Here is a 23,969-nt window from a genome sequence, read left to right as displayed (position 1 = left end):
TTCATTACATGTTTGTGTTGATTATAGGAAATGCTGTCTGTAAATGTGTTTCTTTGAGACATCGTCTCGACTCGGTATAATCTTTTATAATAATCGCAATCTGCAGTATGATCTATTATCTTCATCCTTCCTAAATTGGCGCTATTACTCAATGAGTTGGCTCAATTATACATTCAAAAACGCGTATTTTTTGTGCTCAAATAGTACTTATCTTGGTTAGGATAATTTCGATGTTATAGGCCTAACTTAGAACGTGAACTGTCTGTTACTTTTCATAAACGACATGTATTTTGGCATGGAAATAGTATACTTACGATTCACAATAATGATTTGGCAATCCGTATGACAAATACATGTGGGTAATAACAGTGTGATAATTAATTTAGACATTGTGGTACACGTTGTCAACACTGCACTTCTTGCACTGCTGGCATGTTTTTTGCAGTCATTCTATATGTGAAAAAATATAATGATACATGGAAGCATCCCAGATGTGGAAAATAATTAGTTTTAGGAGTTCACTATAATGTTTGACTGTGTTTGATATCAGAAGAGATTTGGCATGGTGGTGACATTGCTTACTCTTCTCGACAAGTGCAATATAAGTTCTAGCGCCTATGTGTGTCTTGTAAAGATGCATGCATTTCATGTTGTGCTGACAGGAGTGAGAGTTGTGGATACGAGGAAGAATACTTCCTCAGTGGTTCAATACTCTCGAAATATCGAAGCATATTTTACATCGTAAACTGGATAAAACTTCATGTGTACTACTCTCAGACTAGCTGAGGCGTTTAAAATGCATAGTCATCTCTTTACTCTTGCCGCTGCTTTCCTACCCAACTTTCGAAATGTGACAGGAATTTAGATTTGGGAAGGAATTAATTTGTGCGTTAGTTCAGTCTTTGGAAATACGCAAGTGCTGCTTTAAGTAACGTTTGGGGAAAATATGGCAAAAAAAAAATTCAGAGCATTTCTATACCTCTGAACACCCTTGGAAGTACTATGGAATACTGCAAGTTACACATTTTACGTAAATTTTAGATAAATATGTAGCTATCTATTATTTGTAATTAATACTCTCATTACACATTCTGGAATATAAGACCTGTATTTTCATATACTTTGCGCCATCACGATTTTAAAATTTGTGTGCTTGACAACTTCGTTTACTTACTGAAACATTTCCTCCTACTGAACAATTCAGTTACCGTAAAAAACGATTAGAGTAAGAAACAAATATTAAGAGGTTTAAGTCCTAAACCAGCGTGCGTAATGCCTAATTTTCAAGGTATACTAAATAAATTATACCGATCCTCACGTCAGTTGCTACGTATAATCTCTGTCTCCGAACATTTATAGCGTGGTCGGCGTCCACAGTTCTCACGACCTGGTAGTTTTTTGTTTTTAATTTTTACTTTCTGGCTGGCCACCTCAGCCATAAGTTAAGTGTAATGGAGGAAACCCGTGTTCACCACCTGTCTGCGAATCCTGTAAACACTGTTCTTTATAGAATGAGATCTTCACTCAGCAGCAGCGTGTGCGCTGATATGAAATTGAAGCTATGAGGACAGGTCATGAGTCATGCTTGGGTGGCTCAGATGATAGAGCACCTGCTCACAAAAGACAAAAGTCCCGATTTCGAGTCTCAGTGTGGCACACAGTGTTAATCAACCAGGAAGTTTCACTGTACTTTATGTTTTAGTATTCCAGTTGCTTGTGTATACGTTGAGGATGAGACTGGGGACCAGCACAGCATTCGCCTAAACGAGCGTGAAGAACCGCCTAAGAACCTCACTGAGGCTGGGCAGTGAATCAAACCAACATCTGTAAGTCCAGCGTATGGCATGCATTCGTGTCTGGTCCAGCTCCCTGCCTTGCGAACTAGCTCGCCACACGTGGAAACTGTACGAGCACGTCTGTAGTTCTGCTGATGTGGAGTCCACATACACTCACGTTGATTTAGTGCAAGTACACTGTTTCAATCCGGTGTTCTTAGTCAATGTGTGCTGCTACAGTTCGCTATGATTTCTTTTAGGTCAATGATACAAAAATATTAATTCAGTGTCTATCGCTGTTCTTCTTATGATGCAAACACCGCCTATAAACTACTTTAATTTACTTTAGTATTTCAGTTAATTTGACATTTAAAACGTCAACAGCTCTGTGTTGAAAAGATCGGCCTCGGTATTTTTGTAACAGATCTGACACAGATTCAAGGAATCTAGATACTTAAGATGTTCGTCCTCTGTTGGTGCAAAGTGTTTGATATTTACGAGGAAGTAGTGGTTACATGGATTTTTTTTAAATTTTATATCAAAATGTATTCACTATTTCACGTCCTTTCTCTATTTTGTGTTATAGGACTGGTAACTCGACTACGATAATTACATTTCAAGATTTTTTCCTGTTTCCTCTTTTAAAAGATGGATCTCACACTACTAAACTCATTATCTGTGAACCACTACAGTTTATAAGAGGAAGTATACTAATATGTATTTGCTTACGTTATTTCATGCTATGCATTATAAATTACGCCCATCACAACAATTACTCTGCGGAATTCAGGATGAGGCTGGCAACAGATAATTTAACCGTTTAACTGAAAGGTTTTTACTACCATTACGGAGACTAAAGTTTTCTCCTTCAAATAAAACAGTTTCAGTTGAAAATCTGAAAGTGACGCAACGATTAAGTCTTTGATGTAACACCACATTATATTTCTAGTGTACTGTGCCTAGTGTATACGAATTTCTGTTTATATTATTGTCCTACTCACCACTGCTTGCGTAGCTGAAACGTTCACAATACGTTACCTCTGCAGCTTCTTCGCTGACGGCATCTTCGTGCAGCCCTTCCACCCACCTGCAGCGGTCCCGGGCGCTCCCAAAATGCCTCAGCACCCAGGCCGACACCAGCTCTTGCTTCTCCTTCGTGTAGGATTCCTGCAACAGAAAAAGACAGTCATATTAATTCAGAATTACTTTCCCCGTTAATAAAACGTATACCTATCCCAACAAAGACCTTTCCCGTTCTTCTGTTATTTATCTCGTCTACACTTCCGTCCTGCAACAGATGAAGACACTGCAGTCAGTATAGGGTTAACGAAACGCTAGATCCGTTTAAATATAAATTTCTCTCTATGCTGAGTATTAGATCATTGTTGTAAATGGTGGTGTGAATGACGAAAGTACAGAGAACGCGAGCTACAAGCGGTTTATCCCTGATTATGTTACAAAGTTTCAGGAGTGATGGAAACGGATATATATATCAATCCGACGCATGGGACCATCGTCCAGAAACGACAGAGTCTAAATTTGCAAGCGAAAATCGTTCTGATACCTCAGACAGTGGATCACTTCTACTGGAAATTCTTTGCTTTTCATATTTTGGGAGTAGGTAGTTTGAACCAAAACAACAAAAATATCCAGTAAACAAGGGCTCTAAAATACATACGTAATGAGCTATTAGTTGTTGTTCAGTAGAAGACATGTATTCCACAGTAGCAAAAGTTAACAACTGCTCATAGCTCTTCAGGTTTGCACTTTAGAGTCCATATTTAATGAACCATTTTTTTATTTATCGATTCTACTTTCTTCGCAAGTACGGACAACGAAGAGCCTGCTGCAGAAAGGCGACTGTCAGACACCAGAATAATTTTCGCTTATAACTTTCGACTCCCTCGTTTACTGGACATGGCCCCCTACCTCACGCTGATACATTTACCCTTTTCTGTCAATCCCGAGAGTTTGTAGCATCATTATGAAATCATCCTGTAGACTGTATATTATTCTCCAATTAAGACTTTACCGATAAGTACAATTTGTACACTGCTTGGTAAAAATTTTATGTACTTTGTTTGTTATTCAACACTTCAGCATCTATGGTTCTGATTATTAATATATGAAATGTTGAATGACAGACAAACTATGTTTATTTTAACCCATCTTCTTGCGTCTGTAACTAATCGAAATGGACAGTACTCACACAGTCTTTTATCACCGTTTGTTCATCTACAATGTGTGTATCAACGCGTCACGTAAAACGAGAAAGGCATGACACTTGCGAGATTTTTCGTTGATTACGCATTTCTCATTATCCTTTGACGACTGTTGTGTGTGTATCAACGTACTATATAGAGGAATACAGACAGGAATTTTTCAGATTGTATCCTGGTGTGTAACATTCCAGTCCGTCGTTATGTGCAGGAAATAGCAACATCTAACTCATGTCAATCTGTTATAAAAATGCAGAATTTCTGGTTGACATATAAGAACACACCAATTTGAATGTTATCAGCCAACAGCTAATGCAGGTACAATTTGACCTATGTGATACGATACCCAGAGGGTTTATTGTGGCCAGCGGGCTTCATGACTTGGAATAACGTAGAGGTAATTGCAACAGCTTACAACCAAGACAAATCTCTGAAGACAGTGGACATGAGCAGGAAATTGTAGCCATTTTAAATTTCATTGGCGAGGGACATGACCCAGCTAAAAATATCAAAGGCGTATTCCTAATCCCGTGTAACAGGAAACAGTCGGTGACTTTCCTGACGAGTGTTACAAATAGACAGCACATAGTAAGCTCAGAGGTTAATTAGTTACAAAACTAAGTATCCAAGCTATCAAAATTTTTTCTAAGAAAATGTCATATTTGCTAGAAATAAATTACAAATTATTCCTATTCCCCATTTCCAAGCAAGTATTTCGAAAAACTGACCTTAATTTCAAAGCATATTGCAGTCTGAAAACCCTTCCTAAACATTTCCAGATGGGGAACCATCTGATTCACTACCAAGTCAGCTGCCATTTGACTGAAGAAATCTGCGCTGTGGATCCTACCTCAAAGTATCCACATTACTCTCTGTGCTAGAGAATGAAAAATATAAAGAGATGATAATTTCAAATTTTCACTTTGTACCACTTCCTTAATCGCAGAATATCATTTCTTTTAGAGGTAGAGCCAAGGTTACACCGTGACTCATAGATTACACTACGTAGGCAGACTGAGTTACTATTTACAGCTAGTCTTATTTAAATTAAGCTTCCTTGGGCTTCTGTTGTGATGAGTACAATTAATCGTATATTACAATTTTCCGTCAGGTCAGAAATGATGCCAAGTTCTCTCTATCATTACTCAGTTAACTACTAATCAAAATAATGAAATGGCTAGTGGACAAGTAGTAGCATCTTACATGGCTTTACAAAGATTTTGTAAGTTCTGTACATGTTTCTTTCAATACATACCGGGATTTTGTAGGCTGGGCTCACTTCCCTAGCCTGACTGCCAGGTGTCGGCGCTTCTTCAGGATGAACTCTGAAATAAATTAAATATTCTTAGTTTTATTTATTCATAAATTTAAAATCATTTTTACACAAGTTATTCATACAAGGAATTACACATGTAGCAGCCATGGAAAACTGTTATATACTTATGATTACTTTAATTTAATTAAAACACATATATTATTATCTCACACAAATAACCGAAATTCTTTGATACTTGAGTTATTGGTTCAATATGGATTTTGCACATCCTTCATATCCACTCTTTGAACATGATTGAGCTATTTCCCTACAATCAGAATTCTGAAGAATGACAATGAATACTCAAGTCCCAGCACACAGCTTCAGAACACAAATTTGGATAAGCCGAAAAGCCCCTCCCCCACTCCCTCCAACCCTAGAGGTCACTGTGTGGGGCTGTAATTACAGCATATTCACGAATTCAGCTGTGCCACATGGTAAGCTCCACGCTGAAGAATTCTGAACACACGGCACAACAGGCCGGACTCACCTGCTGGTCCTCCTGGACCTGCGGCCTCGTGGCAGCCTAATGCAGAGGCAGCAGGCCAGCAGCCGCCGCAGCAGGCCGCGGCTGGTCTTGGCCTCCCTCACCTCCTCCTCCTCTTTGCCTCCCTCTGCCTCAACCACATCGCGGTGCTGCTGCGGCGGCTGCTGTCGGGCTGTTTCGCCTCCACCTTGCCTCTCTTGCACCTTACCTGCTGCCACGTTTGATACTACATATGTGAGCGTGAATCTCGGGGACGGCTCGGATTGCACGTCATGTCGGTAGCAGTGGCCTGTGAAACAAAAGTTCACCATCAGTCTAAACAACATCTATCTGCAAAAGCTCACTGTCATCTACTGCTACAAACTAATAATGTGTCATAATTGCAGTATGTACATAGACAGCTATAATACTTATCATTACTGCTCTTGCATGTCAGAAAAGGTGAATACATCTTATAGTACTTACTGCTACCCAACGTTGTCAACACTGTTAGTGGACAATTAATAATGAAGTTAGCACCCTCTGTAAACAGAAATTTATTTGATATGATATATAGTTATGAACTAATCTAGTGTTTAAGAAGTACGAAACACCAGTGATGACCATCACAGAGGGCTGTGTTATGCCCATTACCAGTACAGTATTTAGTGGAAATATGATTCACACTACGGTGGTTCTAAACTGGAGAGCTATGAAGCTCTCCTCAGCGTTTGCTGTAACTCTGTTACTACCACATGGATTTAGTTGAAAGTTCCATCGGGAGAGAGTTCACTCACTGACAGACGCAATTAATGGAATCTGTCCTTGCTACTTAGCTATCAGGCTAATGAAGAGACCATAACCAGTAAAAAATTCGTACCCTTAAACGTGACCTTTCCTAGCATCACTCCTAATACAAATGATCGGTACAGTGCTTTTTGCTGCAAGACTAGCAGAACCGATCATCCTTAGCAAATATCACAGAGTCTCCAGATCATGTTACGTATGAAGCAAACTACAACACAGTAACAGAGACGTTGCAACGCTACATTCATTTCGTGTTTACTATAGCAGACGCAGATGGGATATGGAAACAAGTTGCTGATATCAAGCGCAACCTCTGTAACAAAGCCACTTCATCAAAACCGTTACACTACTTCAGTCCTTACTACTTGTATCCTCAGTAACACAAAAAGGTACTCACGGTATTTGAACAAGACCTCCACGTCTTGCTCCCGGACAGGTCGTAGAGGTGGAACAGCCCTACACTCTGCATCAGCACTCATCACCTGTAACAGATATTGGAATGCAATGAGTAATGGGCATTACGCTAAACTGCAAGACACCGAATTTTATGAATAGCAGCAAATGTTTGTAAGACGCTCGGCAAAAACGTTTGATCGATATGCAATACTGCAATCACTCCAATTAAGTGATATTAGGACAAAACGATATGTGATGTTGTTAATGTGAAAAAAAGTAAAAACCCTAGCTTGCGTAGATGTACTAAGGAATTGCTTTAGCTATATTTTGTAAATCATGACGCTAGCTTCCGTACAGGGCATGTCAGTGGAATGGACCTACATTCGCCAGAAGTACTTACGACCTGGAACAGAGAGACAGAATGAAATGAGTGTGGGGTATTATGCTATATCAAAAGCGACGGTATTTTCTCAACAGTAGTCAACGTTTTGTAAAACTCACATCAAAATTTTTGTCAACGTTCAGTTCAGTAATTATTATAAAAAAGCATTTTAACACATACCATCATTAATAAGAACAAGATAAAGCGTTCTTGCACCAATGTGTTAAGTGAAACTTTTAAGATTATTCCGTAAATTACGTATAAAGCACTTCAAACGAATGATTAGTACTCATATATCTAGTTATGTACCTACCTCCTACTAGTTTACTAAATAATATCACGGAGAAGGATTTTCTGAAGTGACGTTATATATTTTATTTCTGTGCCTGCAGAGCTGCAAATTATATATTAGTGTCCAATGTGTATAAAGAAACGCAACAGGACCACAAAACTATTTGAAGATGCACGTGTTAATTGCGGTCGAATATTTAAATACGGTTTGCAAAAGTCTAGTACGAGGATACTTTTTATTCGAATTATTTTACGAACCAGAATTACAAAAAATCGAAGCACGCAATCACCCACACTCGGTCGTATGAATTACAACCTACTGCTTTCCTAACCGTGTCATTTTGTAACATTACAATACAACGCAATTAAAGACAGAGAAGTGTTTTATTGTAAGTGAGCAGCAGGTGAGGACGACGATCAACAAGGGGGAACCTCAGTCGCCGTGCTGTCTTTTACTATGTTGCAAATTAAATGGCGAGCACGCAAATAATATCAAATTACGTGACATACGTTGCCATTAACAATAATCGACATTTCCTCTCATCTTCGTTGAATTTTCTTGCGTTTTGATTATAAAAGTATTTCAAAATTCAAACGAATTCAACGTTTCTAATCGAGATTGTCTACCGACACCAATTTGTGTGGTGCATCACAAATGTTGTGTTTCTAGCGTATGCAACCTGAAAAGGAATGTTCTTTTGAATGAACAAAAATGGAATGGACAGTGTGTTGAAAGGAGGATATTATATAAACATCAACAAAAGCAAAACGAAGATAATGGAATGTAGTCGAATTAAATCAGGTAATGCTGACGGTATTAGATTATAAAATGAGGCACTGAAAGTAGTAGATAAGTTTTTCTATTCGGGCAGTAAAATTTCTGATGATGGTCGAGATAGAGAGGATATAAAATGTAGACTGGAAATGGCAAGGAAATTGTTTTTGAAGAAGAGAAATTTGTTAACAACGGGTGTAAATTTAAGTGTCAGGACGTCTGTTCTGAAAGTATGTGCATGGAGTGTAGCCATGTATGGAAGTGAAACATGGACGATAAACCGTTTAGACAGGAAGAGAATATGAGGTTTTGAAATGTGGTGCTACAGAAGAATACTGAAGATTAGATGGGTGGATCACGTAAATAATGAGAAGGTACTGGATAGAATTGGGGAGAAGACCAAGTTTAACACCGGAGGGAAGCAAGAGGGGTAATAATCGTAGAGATGAATACACTAAGCAGAGTCAGAGAAATGCAGGTGTCAGTAGTTACTCTGAGATGAAGACAGTTGCACAGGATAGAGTAGCATGGAGAGCTGCAGCAAAGCAGTCTTTATACGGAACACCAGAACAACAACAATAACAAAAATTTTCGCTACTTGGCTTACCATTCCGTAAAACAAATTAATATACAAACAATTACAATGTGATACTAATAAGTTGTTGTTCGCTATCTCACAGAATATAGAAGCTGCAGGCTAATAATTCATACTGACAGATATAAAATCAGATTGATTGCACCTTCTACAAAAATCTGTGGAAAATTTGTCGCAAAACTGTCGCTGTTGCCAGTATCAAGTCAATGTGAAAAAAAGTGTTGTGTTGAGATTTATTCTGAGAAAACAAGACACTTAAGTTGAATGCCACTGCGCTTATAAACAAGAATCATTATTCGCGTCACTATAATAGACTCAAACCCATGATCTGCTGACAAGAAGAAAAGACATTGATTCCCGTAACGTGGCGGGACTTTAATACGATATAGCCGAGTCACAATAAATTATTAGTGTTAACTGTGGAGGTGCTTAGAGTTACTGTATCTTTGGTTCGGTTAACTCAATAGTAAACACGAAATTTTTGGATGCCGGTCGGGAAGAACATGAACTCGCACTATCTACCACACGCACTTTCAATCCAGACACACAGACGCAAGTAATACATCGATTTTCACCACAAGCAGAGAGGCCTACTGTAGCAAGCGCAATTCTGCATCTTTGCTTTGCTCTTGTCATAAGTAATATCACTGCTACCAACGCTGAACGTCACAGACAGCGTTACATCTATAGCAACTCGAAGTGAGTTTTATTGTGTGAGAAACGATGCTAACTTTAGTATATCTGTAACTCCTAATACATGTAATTACTGCAGCTACGCACTTCATGTAATACTGCATGGGGCGTGTTCTTTACGTTTCCATACCGACGCAAGTGCACGTATTACTCCTGCTTCTTCACGTCTGGAACAGCAGCTGGAACACTCCTTGTTCGCTCGGCCATTGTGAACCAACCGGTGAGAGGTGTTCCTGCAGCTACAAACCTAGCGATCGTCAAACGTAATCAACTGTTTTATGTTCGAGTGCGCTACTGCGAAACAATCTCGTGTATTAACATTTCTGTTTTCAACAGAAATTCGTGTTCTAATACATCGAGATGAGGAAAACTAGGGCGTCTTTATTATAACGCAAACATCCTGGTTTCATGACGGCTCTTTTCACAACTATTGGATAGCAGTTACACGAGTTGTATTACTCTGATATACTTCATACTTGACTGTTACCTACAGTCAGGATTCTTCAGGCTAGGTGAAGTAGAACTGTACCGATAAAATTTCGGAGGTCTGACAGGGACATTTTTTCATCATTTTGGTATCAGTGATCTACGAGCTCTGGTAGCTTTTCACCGAGTAGTTGCATTTCGTTTGCTTTCCTGCTACCACTCCTGTTTGTATCTGTACTGCACGAAAGTTATATGCGCAACATTGTAAGTGCCCACTGTACGTGTTACGTGTCTTGTTTGGAAACAACTTTGTACCATTTATTTATTGTACTTTCTATCGATAATTATAAGCCCGCTAGACTCTTCGTCCTCAATGTTGTATTCAGTACGATTCAGTAATTTTCTGCCTCGGTTTAGATTTGCGACAGTGTCACACTGATACACAGCATTGCGAATAAGTTTACTGACGAAGAACAGGCCGACTTTCCTCTCGTGTCCGGGCTGACTGCCCACAAGAATTTCCGGAGTTCGGATTCGCTCCGTATTTTGGGTCTCATGTCTTCACTGCTTTACCTTGAACATAGGTAATTCAAATTGCTGCTGACAACAAAGTAAAATATATTCACACTGTCATCTTAGACCGCATCACCTGTACGAAGGTTGCCTTGTAATTTTGTAAGTTACCTTAGTTCATGTTGTTGATTACAAGCGCTCGCTCCATAGGCTGACTCACACCTTAACGGTCATTATTACACACGCGATGAAAGATACTAAAATTAGTACTATGTGATACGAAATAAATAGCCGGTAATGCGATAAACACGTTGACCGGTAATTCGATAAACACGTGACGTCACTTTAAGCTCAATTGGTAATTTGTGGATCTATCTTAATGAAAACGTATTCGCTTACTACCCTCAAAGCTGCGGTATTTCTGTTCCTGCACATTTTCTAGTCCTTCCATGTTACTACTTTGTTAAATTGTTGTGCTTTCCTTAGCAACATCAACATGTCTTGAAGGTCGACATACAAGTTTAGGGGTATGGGACAAAGGTGTCTGCTGCAGTGATTAGTGTTTCAGCTCTAGATATATTTACGATTGAAACCGGTAAATAAATATATAAATTTAGCGACTCAGACGGTGTTTTCTATCATGATACAGCGGTTACGCTTATCCCACGACATTATGCTCTGTATTATGCAAAATATTTGTCACGAAAACGGACAACTAAAAGTAACATTAGACACTCGAATGCACAGCAAAAATTTCAAATTTTTATTAATTACGTAAAATTCGCGAATGACAATGAAGTTACAGTGGGGAAGACAATTTCCTGGCCCAACCTGCAACATAACTGCATAGATGTAAGCGAGATAACAATGGTGGGAAAACTTCTAGGCAACAACAGAAAGCAGGAGAAGACGTACACATGTCAGATACTGGCCTTGCGAAGTTCAGGAGAAAATATTAGCTCTGTCTGAGATAAGAGAGGATAGGGTTAAGATGGAAATGAGTTTCAACTGATCATATACTATCCCGCCGATTATATCTAAATACACGATACTGAATATAATTACTCATTAATTTTCACGTATGTCAAACAAAAAAAAAAAAAAATACCATAAACATCTCAAGTAATATACATCTGTTATAAACATAGAATGAAATGGATCTTTTGTGAAGATTTGTTCCTTGTAAATAAAACAACTGTTTTATAAAGGATTTTGACTTATTTACACAGCCTACATCATAGACGGTATAACTGTTGAGAAAGGTAATTCACGCAAAGCAGACAACACCAGTTCATGTAGAACAAATACTGAAAGCAAAGCGAAAATCCGAAAACAAAAGAGGCTGAACACTATTTTCTGTTATTTTCAGAAGGTGAATACGTTCCGTCACCTGACTTTAGATTTATAGCTGAGTTTAAGACTGCTTTGCATGCTTTTCCTGTATCATAGCTGTCTGTGAATTTGCAGTTATAACGTTTCTAGGTATATAACGAAAATAATGACATTCCGAACAAAGTATCCAGTAAGACAAAAATCTGTTTTAGATAATTCATTTTCAGAAACAAATGTTTCAAGTCTGTTACTTACACTAGACACATGTAGGTGGGGTATACTAAGTCCATCCCAGTGGGTATGGGGTGTGACAGGAAGAACATCTGGCCATCTGGCCATCGCCAAATATATGGTAACAAGGCCGACACCGCGCTAAAGTGGGACAAAGGCCCAAAGGAAATTAATGATGATGGATGATGGTGATTACTTCGTTACACAATGCAAATGAAACTTTGGAGACCGCAAAAAGAAAGAACAGAGACGTGTTTGGAAATGAAGGAACATAATTAAATATTTTCAACATGGAAATCAAATGAATCGTGCAAAATCGACACAAAACCTCATGAGAATGAGACATTCCACAGAAAATCATGAACTACAATTCGAATGGGGAAAGAGTTGTTCGAGGACTTCGGAAAATATTGAAATGATTTTGTTTGTTAAGTTTGGAACGGCCAATAGCCTAATTCTTACAAGAAAGATGATAATGTGATCTGTATCCATTGGCGTAACGCGTTTTTGTTTTATCGTTATTGGGTAAAGGGGTGGTGAGATCGCATTCCTGACTATGGTTACAAAGTTAATGTTAAGTTTGTGCTTATGGGTACCCAACCAATTACTTTCAGACTTAAACGTATGGCCCATTTTTGGATGAACCATCTTCTTGAGTATCTATAAAACTGAAGTTAGGAAATACTTTTAGTGTTTCATTTATTCCTAACTCATATTTGCTGCGAACATTGTAATATTACTGATGTTAGGCAAATTATATTACAACCGGTGTCTGCTGGCATAAACATGAACAAAGATTACAAACCACATACGCAACGGTAGTTTGACGTGTGAGATGCGCAAGAAAAGGTAAAGGTGCACTTACCCCGTATACGGCCTTTATACTGGAAGAGTTCCCGTGAAAAAAGGTGGGAAGTGAACACGGCGAATAATTAATCGGACGTGGATAAAGACCGACACTGCTTCTTCGTAACTTCCTGTGTTTCATAAACGCAGTTGATGGATATTTTCTTTCACTCGGTGCAATTTTTAGCCACAGTTTCGGAAATGGATATATAGCCGGAAAAAACGCAAAGAGATTGATTTTCAACTGCTACCGTGTACTATCACCAGTTCACGTCAGTTCAACAAATTATTAATGAAACTCAAAATAGATACAAAATGGAAGCTACAGTGATTAAATCCTTGCATTCCGAAACGTGTATCAACAATAAGGGAATTTTGATAGTCATACGTAACGTCTTTTACATGTCGTCTGTTTACGAACTGCATAGCACAAAAAACCACGCAAATCGACCCGCATTTCAAGCAAAGAAATAACGACTACACCGTGTTTCAGTATCTTTGTCTTTCATAATCAGTAATATCGTTGGATGTAACTTCCAACGTCGCTGAGTCCGTTTTAAAGTCGTTTTATGAAAGAGGAGCGGTGCACACTGCATCCGAATTCTGTAGCTTCCAATCTGTGCACTTTCCACTGCTACGGATCTTACCTGACACCGTGTGCAACATATCACTTACCTTTCCGTACTCGTGCCAAGGCACGTAGTACGGCTTCCGCTTCGCCTCGGGCACAGCGACAGGAACACTTCCGACGCGCTCCGCCATCTTGAAGCAAATGAAAGGGTGCGTTTCCGCGGATATGATCTTAGCGATCGTCAACTGTCATTCATTGTTGCGTGTGCCGTCTCTTCTGCAATATCGATCGATGTTATTCTTTCTGGAGGATTAAAGGCGAGCCGTCACACGGACTGCATGCCCACGAATAGCGCCTGTAATCATTTCAGAGTGTTAAACCGGAGTGGAGATTCTCGCACGTGACATGCTAAACCCTCATACTTCCACTCAGCAAGTATTTAAGGCTTCTTTTACGCTGTTTGTCTGAGTAGTTTATGGGAATAGCTAACCACATCCGTTAGCAAAATGTGAGCTTTGTCTTTAATTGACATCCAAATATAATATGTGTGTCGAAAATTGAACGTAACTTTGAAGTAAATAGGGTCGATCTAAAATAGTTACCACTATCCGAGATATTATTAGTTGTCTTCTTGCCGACGCGTTAAACAGCAAGTAATATTTAACAGAACCATATATATAAATGGCTTTCTATCCGATCTTTACATTTAATGAAGGTAGTTTCTGGATAACTGAAACTGTTCATTCGAAAACTTATTTTTTTGGTTGTAACCACGTATTTTATCTCACTTATTTGATGTTTTCCCTTTGAGAATGGTACATGTCTACATCATCACCTAGAAAGAGATGTCATGGCTTACGAATAGTTTGAGGTAAAGCAATGAAACTTAGTTTTTGAAATGATTTTCACTCAAAACAGTAAGTGACCAGAAAGAGGTATCAAATAAATTTTTATATGTAATTCAAATTCTGAGTAAAACGTAACAATAATTCCACTTTTCCTTTCACATGGGAAACGTACCGTACTCTAAAACTTCTACTAATCATTCTACAGACGACGACCTAGAGGTGAAGATAATAAGTACAACCATTCCCGTTAGAATATACAATTCGGATATTAAGCTCAATGGTTGTAATGCACAACAGAGTCGGTTAAAGGTGGTTGTATTGCTAATGTAAACACAGATTTTTGACTATACAAAGGCAAATCACTGCTGCTGCCAGGCAAAACACCAAGTGCAAAGTTTTCATAACAAATTGTGCTGTCGCCCTGCAGGAGAAGAAGTGGAAATACGAATGAAACGGTAATCCTTTGTGATTGATGTTTAATGTCGCACCACATGCGTACAAGTTTTTTGAGTACTGCATGTGCCGAGTTATGGAAAATTGTCTTGTTTAAGTAATAATCTTCCCACAACTTTCGTACCAGATTAGTATCCAGAAAAGCGTTGGCAACTGTACAGCGCCGCTCCTTGTTGATGCAACTCATTTACATTACAGGTGGGCTGTAGCTGTGATAACATTGTTGGCCAGTCAGTCAGTCAGTTTCTGTTACTGAATGCGTAACCTGTGCATTTTTCCACATGGTTAGCGGTTTTCATACACTACCAAGATATGTCTTACCTACTACCAAATCACGTCTTTCACATATTTAACGTTAGATCTACAGTGATTATGCAAATCTGGGTAAGGAAAATAAACTGGAGTGACTCAGACTGTTTTTCATTCTGATGCCCATTTCTTACTATACGCTGTAGCCGTTCGGGACAACTTTTTATATAAATTCTCTAGGAACGTCATCATTTACATTGAAGGTATCGCTACGTGTTTTCCGTTGTTATCTCTGCCAGTTGCCCAATTAACTGAACCACCATGCTTTGCAAGAGCAATTCTATGAAAAAAAAAAGAGTGACCATGAGGCATAGCGCATCATAACGCACCTATATTAAGTAAGAAATGGGAGCGGGCAGGAGCTTTCAACAGCGAGTCATGGTTATCGTTACGTCTGTGGTCGAAAGGCATCAGCTTCTTAGCGACTATGAAATTATCTGGTAGTTAAAACATAATTTCGGAACAAAACTGTGGTTATTATGCTTTTTACGACTGTCATTAATTATTCCTGATTTGTTTAATAATTTTAAACCACTCAGCATGCAAGATCCGGGAATCATAGAGGGTGGGTTTATTGGTAATTGGGAGCTCCAACGTTATGCGCATTATGGGGCCCCTTAGGGACTTGCGTGACTAGAAGGGAAAGAAAACCATTGTGCAGTTCGTGTGCATACCGGGTGGAATCATTCCAGGTGTGGAAATGGTCCTCCCGGATGCCATGAAAGGCACAGGGTGCAGCCAACTGCAGGTGGTTGCACACGTCGGTACCAATGATGTGTGTCATTTTGGATCGGGAAAAATTCTCTCTGGTTTCGAGCGGCTAACAGAAGTTGTAAAGGCTGCCAGTCTTGCTTGCAAGATGAAAGCGGAGCTGACTATTAGCAGAATAGTCGACAGGACCGATCGCGGAATGTGGTACAGAGCCGAGTTGAGGGTCTAAATCAGAGGCTCAGACGGTTCCGCAACCGTGTAGGCAGCAGATCCTCGACTTGCGCCAAAGGTTGAATGAGTTTCGGGTTCAGCTGAATAGGTCAGGTGTCCACTATATGCAGGAGGCGGCTACACGGGTAACAGGGGCTTTGTGGCGTGGACGGGGCGGTTTTTTACGTTAGAGGCTCTCGGAAAAACACAAAAAGGGCTTCAGTTACAAAGGGTGCAGGCCGAACACAGGAAGAACGTAGATACAGGAACCATTGGTATAACAGTTGTAGATTGTCGTACCTGTGTTGGGAAAATACCAGAGCTCCAAGCTCTAATTGAAACCACTGATGCTCAAATCGCTATAGGCACTGAAAGCTGGCTAAAGTCGGAGATAAGCTCAGCGGAAATTTCTGTGAAGAAACTAACGGTGTTCCGAAAGGATAGGCTAAACACGGTTGGCGGTGGCGTGATTGTTCCTGTTAGAAGTAGTTTAACTTGTCGCGAAATTGAAGTAGATACTTCCTGTGCGTTAGCATGGGCAGAGGTCATTGTTGGCAATCGGAATAAAATAATAATGTGGTGTCACCGCTAGACACCACACTTGCTAGGTAGAACTTAAATCGGCCGCGGTCCTGTAGTACATGTCGGACCCGCGTGTCGCCACTGTGTAATCGCAATCCTAGCGCCACCACATGGCAGGTCACAAGACACGGACTTGACCTCGCCCCAGTTGTACGGACGACATAGCTTGCGACTAGACCTACCAAGTATTCCTCTCAATTGCCGAGAGACAGATTAAATAGCCTTCAGCTAGTCCATCGCTACTACCTAGCAAGGCGCCATGTGTATCATTGCTAATTGCTTACTACTATGCAAGAGATGTATTTCAACAAGAAGAACATCATTAAAAGTTAAGTAGATGACAATCTCTCTTCTTTTCTTTATAGTTTTTCATCCAGTCTCCTGTTTCAGAATTTACGCCCGTCTGCGTTAGTTTCGCGTGCACCTAGCCACTCATTGTGTCGAGACCTTAGGGAATCGACACAACAAATAATAGGATCCTCTTATCGACCTCCCAATTTAGATGATACAGTGGTTGAAAGGTTCAAAGAAAACTTGAGTTTGATTTCAAACACGCACCCAAGTGATACGGTAACAGTTGGTGATGACTTTAATTTACCCTCAATATATTGGCGAGATTCCGGAGGTGCACATAAAATATCATCCGAAATTGTGCTAAACGCATTCTCTGAAAATTATTTCGAACAGTTAGCTCATGAGCCCTCGCAAATAGTAAACGGTTGTGAAAACACACTTGTCCTCTTAGCAACAAATAATTCTGAGTTAACAACGAGCATCAAACAAGATTCAAGGATTAGTGAACACAGGGTTGCCATAGCAAAATTGAATATTGTAATCGGTTAATCCTAAAAAAAAGCGAAAACTTTACCTATTCAAAATGCAGATAATATTTCACTTGACGCCTTCCTGAGAGACAATTTCCACTCATTCCAAATTAATAATATAAGTGTAGACCAGATGTGGCTTGAATTTAAAGGAATAGTATTGGTTGCAATTGAGAGATTTGTACCATATAAATTAACAAACGACGGAGCTAATCCTCCTTGGTACACAAAACGAGTTAGAACACTGTTGCAGAAACAACGCAACAAACATGCTAAATTAAACAGTTGCAAATTACCCAAGATTGGCGATCTTTTACAGAAGCTCGAAATTTAGTGCGGACTTCAATGCGAGATTCTTATAACAGTTTCCTCAAAGAATCTTTGTCTCGAAACCAGGCAGAAAATACAAAGAGATTCTGGTCGTATGTGAAGTATGTTAGCGGCAAGAAACAATCAATGCCTTCTCTGCACGATAGCAATGGAGATACTATTGAAGACAGTGCTGCCAAAGCAGAGTTACTAAACCCAGCCTTCCGAAATGCCTTCACAAAAGAAGACGAAGTAAATATTCCAGAATTCGAATCGAGATCAGCTGTCCACATGAATTACGTAGAAATAAATATCCTCGGAGTAGTGAAGCAACTTAAATCAACTAATAAAAGCAAGTCTTCTTGTCCAGTCTGTATACCAGTGAGGTTCCCATCGGAGTATTCTGATGCAATAGCTCCATACTTAACAATCATGTACAACCGTTCGCTCGACGAAAGATCCGTACCCAAATACTGCAAAGTTGCACAGGTCACACCAATAATTAAGAAAGGTAGTATGAGTAATCCACTAAATTACAGGCCCATATCGTTAACGTCGATATGCAGCAGGATTTAGGATCATATAGTGTGTTCAAACATGATGAATTACATCGAAAAAAAAACTGTCTGTTGATACACAGTCAACATCGTTCCTGTGAAACACAACTAGCTGTTTTTCACATGAAGTGCTACTAACAAGGGATTTCACATCGATTCCGTATTTCTGGATTTCCGGAAGGCTTTTGACACTGTACCACACAAGCGGCTTGTAGTGAAATTTGGTGCTTATGGAATATCGTCTCAGTTATGTGAATGGATTTGTGATTTCCTGCCAGAATGGTCACAGTTCGTAGTAACTGACAGAAAGTCACCGAATAAAACAGAAGTTATTTCTGGCGATCCCCAAGGTACTGTTATAGGCTCTTTGCTGTTCCTTATCTATATAAACGATTTGGGAGACAATCTGAGGAGCTGTCTTAGGTTGTATTATGGCGAAATATGGGAGAGAGTGTCACAGAAATGAAACAGGATTTGGCCTTGACATCATTTAAAGAAAGGTGTTTTCCGTTGCGGCGGAAACTTCTCACGAAATTCCAATCACCAACTTTCTCCTTCGAATGCGAAAATACTTTGTTGACACCGACCTACGTAGGGAGAAACGATCACCACGATAAAATAAGGGATATCAGAGCTCGTACGGAAAGATATAGGTGTTCTTTCTTTCTGCGCGCTATACGAGATTGGAATAATAGAGAATTCTGAAGGTGGTTCGATAAAACCTCTGCCAGACACTTAAATGTGATTTGCAGAGTATCCATGTAGATGTAGATGTAGATGCAGAATAATGGTGTGAATGGGAAGTAAGATATTAAATGTTTATTATTATGCTTATTGACGAAGTACACATAAGCATGAGAGCTATGATTGTACAGAAAAAGTAAATTATTGCTTCAAAGATATATTGTAATGTACAACAAACCATTTTATGGAATTGGGAAAACAAGAAATTCATTTTGAAAATTCTGTTATTTAACCCTATGTTAGAGAGGTGGATACTATAACACCAACAGAAAGGGGGGCTGGGGGGGATGTATTACGTTGTTGGAGGTGTGTGAGCGCTCGGATGTAAGGAGTTTATATAGTTTGAAACGGAAATGAGGGAAAGAAAACAGACGGACTAAAGTACATGGTAAAATGGATATCACAATGACAGCTTCGAAGTATACCATCACAGTTGAGATCAACGTAAATCAGTTCAGAGTTGCATTAATTAAACGCTAGTGACGATTCGGCATTGCAGTCTACTCGACAATTAAAATTTCATGGATATAAGGGAGAACATGACACAGAAAAATTAATACAAGCTGACCTACTCTCTCTTTCTTTCCAAGCATTAATCCCGACTTGCGGGGTCTGCTGTTTTGCTACATCTCATCCATTTCTCCCTGTCGTTGACATCTTCTGGTCTTAAGTCAACATCGTGCATGTCTCCTCTGACGTTGTCAGTCCAACACTTTGCCGGTCTTCCTCGTAGTCTTGTTCCTCCTGGGTTGATGTAGAGCGCTGTTTTTGCGACTGAGTTGTCTTGCTTCCTCATGAGACAAGCTAACCTACTGCACTAGGGAACAAATATCACTTTTGTTTACAGAAAGAACTGGGACTAAAGAAGTTTAGAATAAATTTTAGCATTGACACCGATGCATCGGTATGGTATCAAACCAAGAACACGAAAAATATAAAGCACTAATTCCTTGTACACTACATTCAATGCATTCTCCCAAAATGCAAAAATAGCATACAAAGAACACATATTGAACAAGTATAGTTTATGAGAATACAACCCTTCTACCAGCACTCTGGCCCAGTAGCTATGTCATGTACAAGATGTGTAAGAAAAGTAATGAGAGTGATTTTTTCTCAAAAAATGGCTCTGAGCACTATGGGACTTAACATCTGTGGTCATCAGTCCCCTAGAACTTAGAACTACTTAAACCTAACTAACCTAAGGACATCACACACATCCATGCCCGAGGCAGGATTCGAACCTGCGACCGTAGCGGTCACGCGGTTCCAGACTGAAGCGCCCATAACCGCACGGCTACACCGGCCGGCTTGATTTTTTCTATCATAGTTTTAATTTTTTTTTTTCAAACAACAATATTGTCCACTCCAATGTAGTTCCTTTCAGGAGGTGCACTCCGGTGGAGTCGATGGCAGTGTTGGTATCAGACTTGAAGGACCTCAGTTGGCAGGTCCTTTAACATGTCTGTCACACTCTTTTGAATGTTCTTCAGTGATCTAAAATGATGTTGTTTTCAGATATTTTTCAGTTTCGAGGAAAAAAAGTGGCAGAGACTCAAATCAGGTGAACATTGGGGCTATGGAACAACAGAATTCCGTTTGAGGTCAATAAATTCGTGATGGATGCGACCACTTGAAGTGGAGTGTTGTCACAATGCAGTATCCACCTGCCTGTAATGTCCGGCCTCACTGGAATCACCCTTTTCCTGGCTTTTAAAGGACATCTTTGTAAAACTCTTGCTTGACGGTTTTGTCGTGGAGAAAAAATCTCACAAGGGCCCACACACGTTCGATGTTTTGGTCAGATTTTGAAGTTGAAGTCTCTCTCTGAGCACAATTCTTCTTCAACGTTTTGTCGGCCTTCCTATATCTATTTGCGACAGTGAAAAACTTGCGCTCTTGATAGTAATGTTTCCTAAGGACCAGTTTCTAGTGACCTAAGGTCACACACGCTGATTCCCCAATTCAACATCAAACTTGATGGCATAACGTTGCTCTAAATTCCGCTGTTCCGTTTTCGTAACAGACAATAAAAACGCCACATGACTGATGGCGTCTCAGAAGTCACATAATGGATGTACGGAGGTGAAAACTCAGACTGAGTATCAGGAAGGGATGAAAGCACTGGTCTGCACAAGAAGAAAAACACTGCGTTACCAGATCGCTCGCATTGTTGCGCGTCTAGATACTTTTCTCACACGCCTCGTGCATTTCACGTATTCTTTTCTGCCCTCTCTGTTTTTGCACCTCTGTCTGTCTGTCTTGTCTTGCCCCCTCTCCTGGGCAGAACGAGCATTGTACTTGCTTAACGCTGAGTGCAATACGTTACACATACTCTATGAATCTGAAGAAGTAGTATTAAATATCAATCGATCTTTTTCATACTTGGTATACCAACTTCTATCGATTACGCAACCATACTGTTACAAGTTTATATCAAAAACTTTCATACTTTCGGAGATGTAAAATTTTACCTAATTCACACAATAACCGTGCTGGCATTGTGAATCCGTATTACGGTTCAAATGGCACTAAGCACTATGGGACTTGACATCTGCGGTCATCAGTCCGCTAGACTTAGGTTAGTTAGGTTTAAGTAGTTCTAAGGACATCACACACATCCATGCCCGAGGCAGGATTCGAACCTGCGACCGTAGCGGCCGCGTGGTTCCACACTGAAGTGCCTAGAACCAGTCGACCACAACGGCCGGCCCCGTGTTAGGGACTGTAACGTATTCATCTGTAGTATTCATTGAAACTTCAAACAAGAGTATGGGCTTGCATAACCTAATTTTATGGAATTTCTCTAGTTTCATTACCACAGGTTCCTGACGTAATTAGGAGTACGTTGGAAAATTATTATTTCATTGTATTTTGGTGGTGTGAGTGCTATGGAGAGACAGGGAGTAAATGAAGGACATACGTAAAGTGAGAATGTAACATTTTACTAAAAGTATGTAAATGCATGAGTGAGAATGTTGCTGCGGAATAGGGCAATTTGTGACGTGTGTCCGAGTGAGCTTGATTTTCTATAAGGCAGCCAGAAATAGCAAAGAGTATTAAATTTATTAGTAATGTGTTTTGTGGGAAGGAATCGCATTTTGTTTTCACTAAATTTAATTTAATTTTGCAATTACGACATTTCTAGTCTAAATTACTTGTGCTAATCTGACTGGCTGACATTAGAAATACGTCCGGTATAGAAGTGCTGGGGATGATGTGATTGGCTGCTTCACATACTAGCCGAATAGAGTTTAGCATTTCCCGCGCGTTTGAGCAGGATCGTAAAGGCCCTGTGTATACGTTGGCTCATGAAATTATTGCCATGATAATACTGGTGAGAACCGCGGTTCGTGACCGATAATAGGATTTCCCCAAGTGCACTGTGTGCTGGAGCAATTACATAGTTTGGAGTTCATTCTGAGCCTTACTTAATTGTATGTGGGCAGGTTGCGTGTTCATTGGTATATTGATGACATAAATCGACTGACTGCTGATTCGTTGCTAAAGTCAGGTAGAAGGCGGATTAGGTGACTCACCAGGTCAAGATGACACCATAGGTGATGCGAGACTATTTCATGGAAGAATTTGTTGGAAGTTTGTAAATTGGAAGCTATTCATATGCTCCACTTAATTAATGGACGGTGTTTTTTGGGGGATGGTGGTGAGGTTGCGGCCCTGTTCGATTTTAGAAGACCAAAGCACTGTTACAGGTGACAGGAAGTCGACTTTGACAAAGAGACCAATAATGCTGAATAATATGCAGAGATCCCCGTAACAGCGAAAGTCTTTCTGGAACTATTTATCAATAATTTTTTTCACACCGTACATTCTGTTATGCATTTTAGGACTGCCGAGTGGTCCAACGGAGTCAGAGTAGATTATTGGGGTGTCGGTAGATTTTGCTAGCCATTGCCTGAGGAGGCTGAGTTGTTGTGTGCTCGTTTATAATTTCAAGTAGTTAATGTCAGGGTCCGAAGAGGTGATGGCGATCTTTTTTTTATTTTTTTATAAATGGAGTTCTGTGTAGAGAAATGTTTGGAGGACACTCGTGACAAATCTTTGGTAAGCACCCCGCAGTAGTGTTTGTTTCTATTGAATAAACCCGTCGTTACTTGTTGGAACGAAATAAAGTTCTTATCCTAATATTAGAGTATAGATCCCTACCTACACATATGTTACCCATGAAATAAACCAGGTAAAGAATGAAAAGTCTCAGTAAGACAAAGCACTGAAGAAACTTACGATTTAACAGTAGGAGGAAGAATTGTTATAAAATAACTGGAAGCTTCTTTCTACAAAAACATTTATTTTCCTCAACAACAGACAAATAAGTTACGTTTGCAACTGGACTCATATTATCATTAAAAAAATTGGCAGAAACAACATGAGTCCTGGATTGTATGGTGATGTCAGTTTCTGTTATATAGCAGTGATATTCGTGTACTGATAAGTTTCAAGTGTATGAAACTGTATTGAAATGTGATTTCTGATCACGAATAGATTGAAATATTCCGTAAATTTTACGAGTTCGATAGTAAGAGCACGCATAATGGATACCTTCCGCGGCTGATCGAGAAAGAAGGCGTGGTGCACAAAGGACCCCGGAAAAAATTATCGATATCGCGTGGTAACTACAGAGGCCGAGACTGTCAAAGTGTGTAAACCGCAATTTTGCAGCCTTGTAGGCACTGAAAATGAACGTGTGCGACGATTTTTGTTATTGTGTGAAAAACAATGTTGAACCCTATGACAGAGGGGACAAGCAATGCGGCACCCCAGACCTGCA

The sequence above is a fragment of the Schistocerca nitens genome, chromosome 6 (genome assembly GCF_023898315.1).
Source record: "Schistocerca nitens isolate TAMUIC-IGC-003100 chromosome 6, iqSchNite1.1, whole genome shotgun sequence".
Lineage (NCBI taxonomy): Eukaryota > Metazoa > Arthropoda > Insecta > Orthoptera > Acrididae > Schistocerca > Schistocerca nitens.
The sequence above is the reverse complement of the archived record's forward strand: the minus strand, read 5'-3'. Positions refer to the sequence as shown.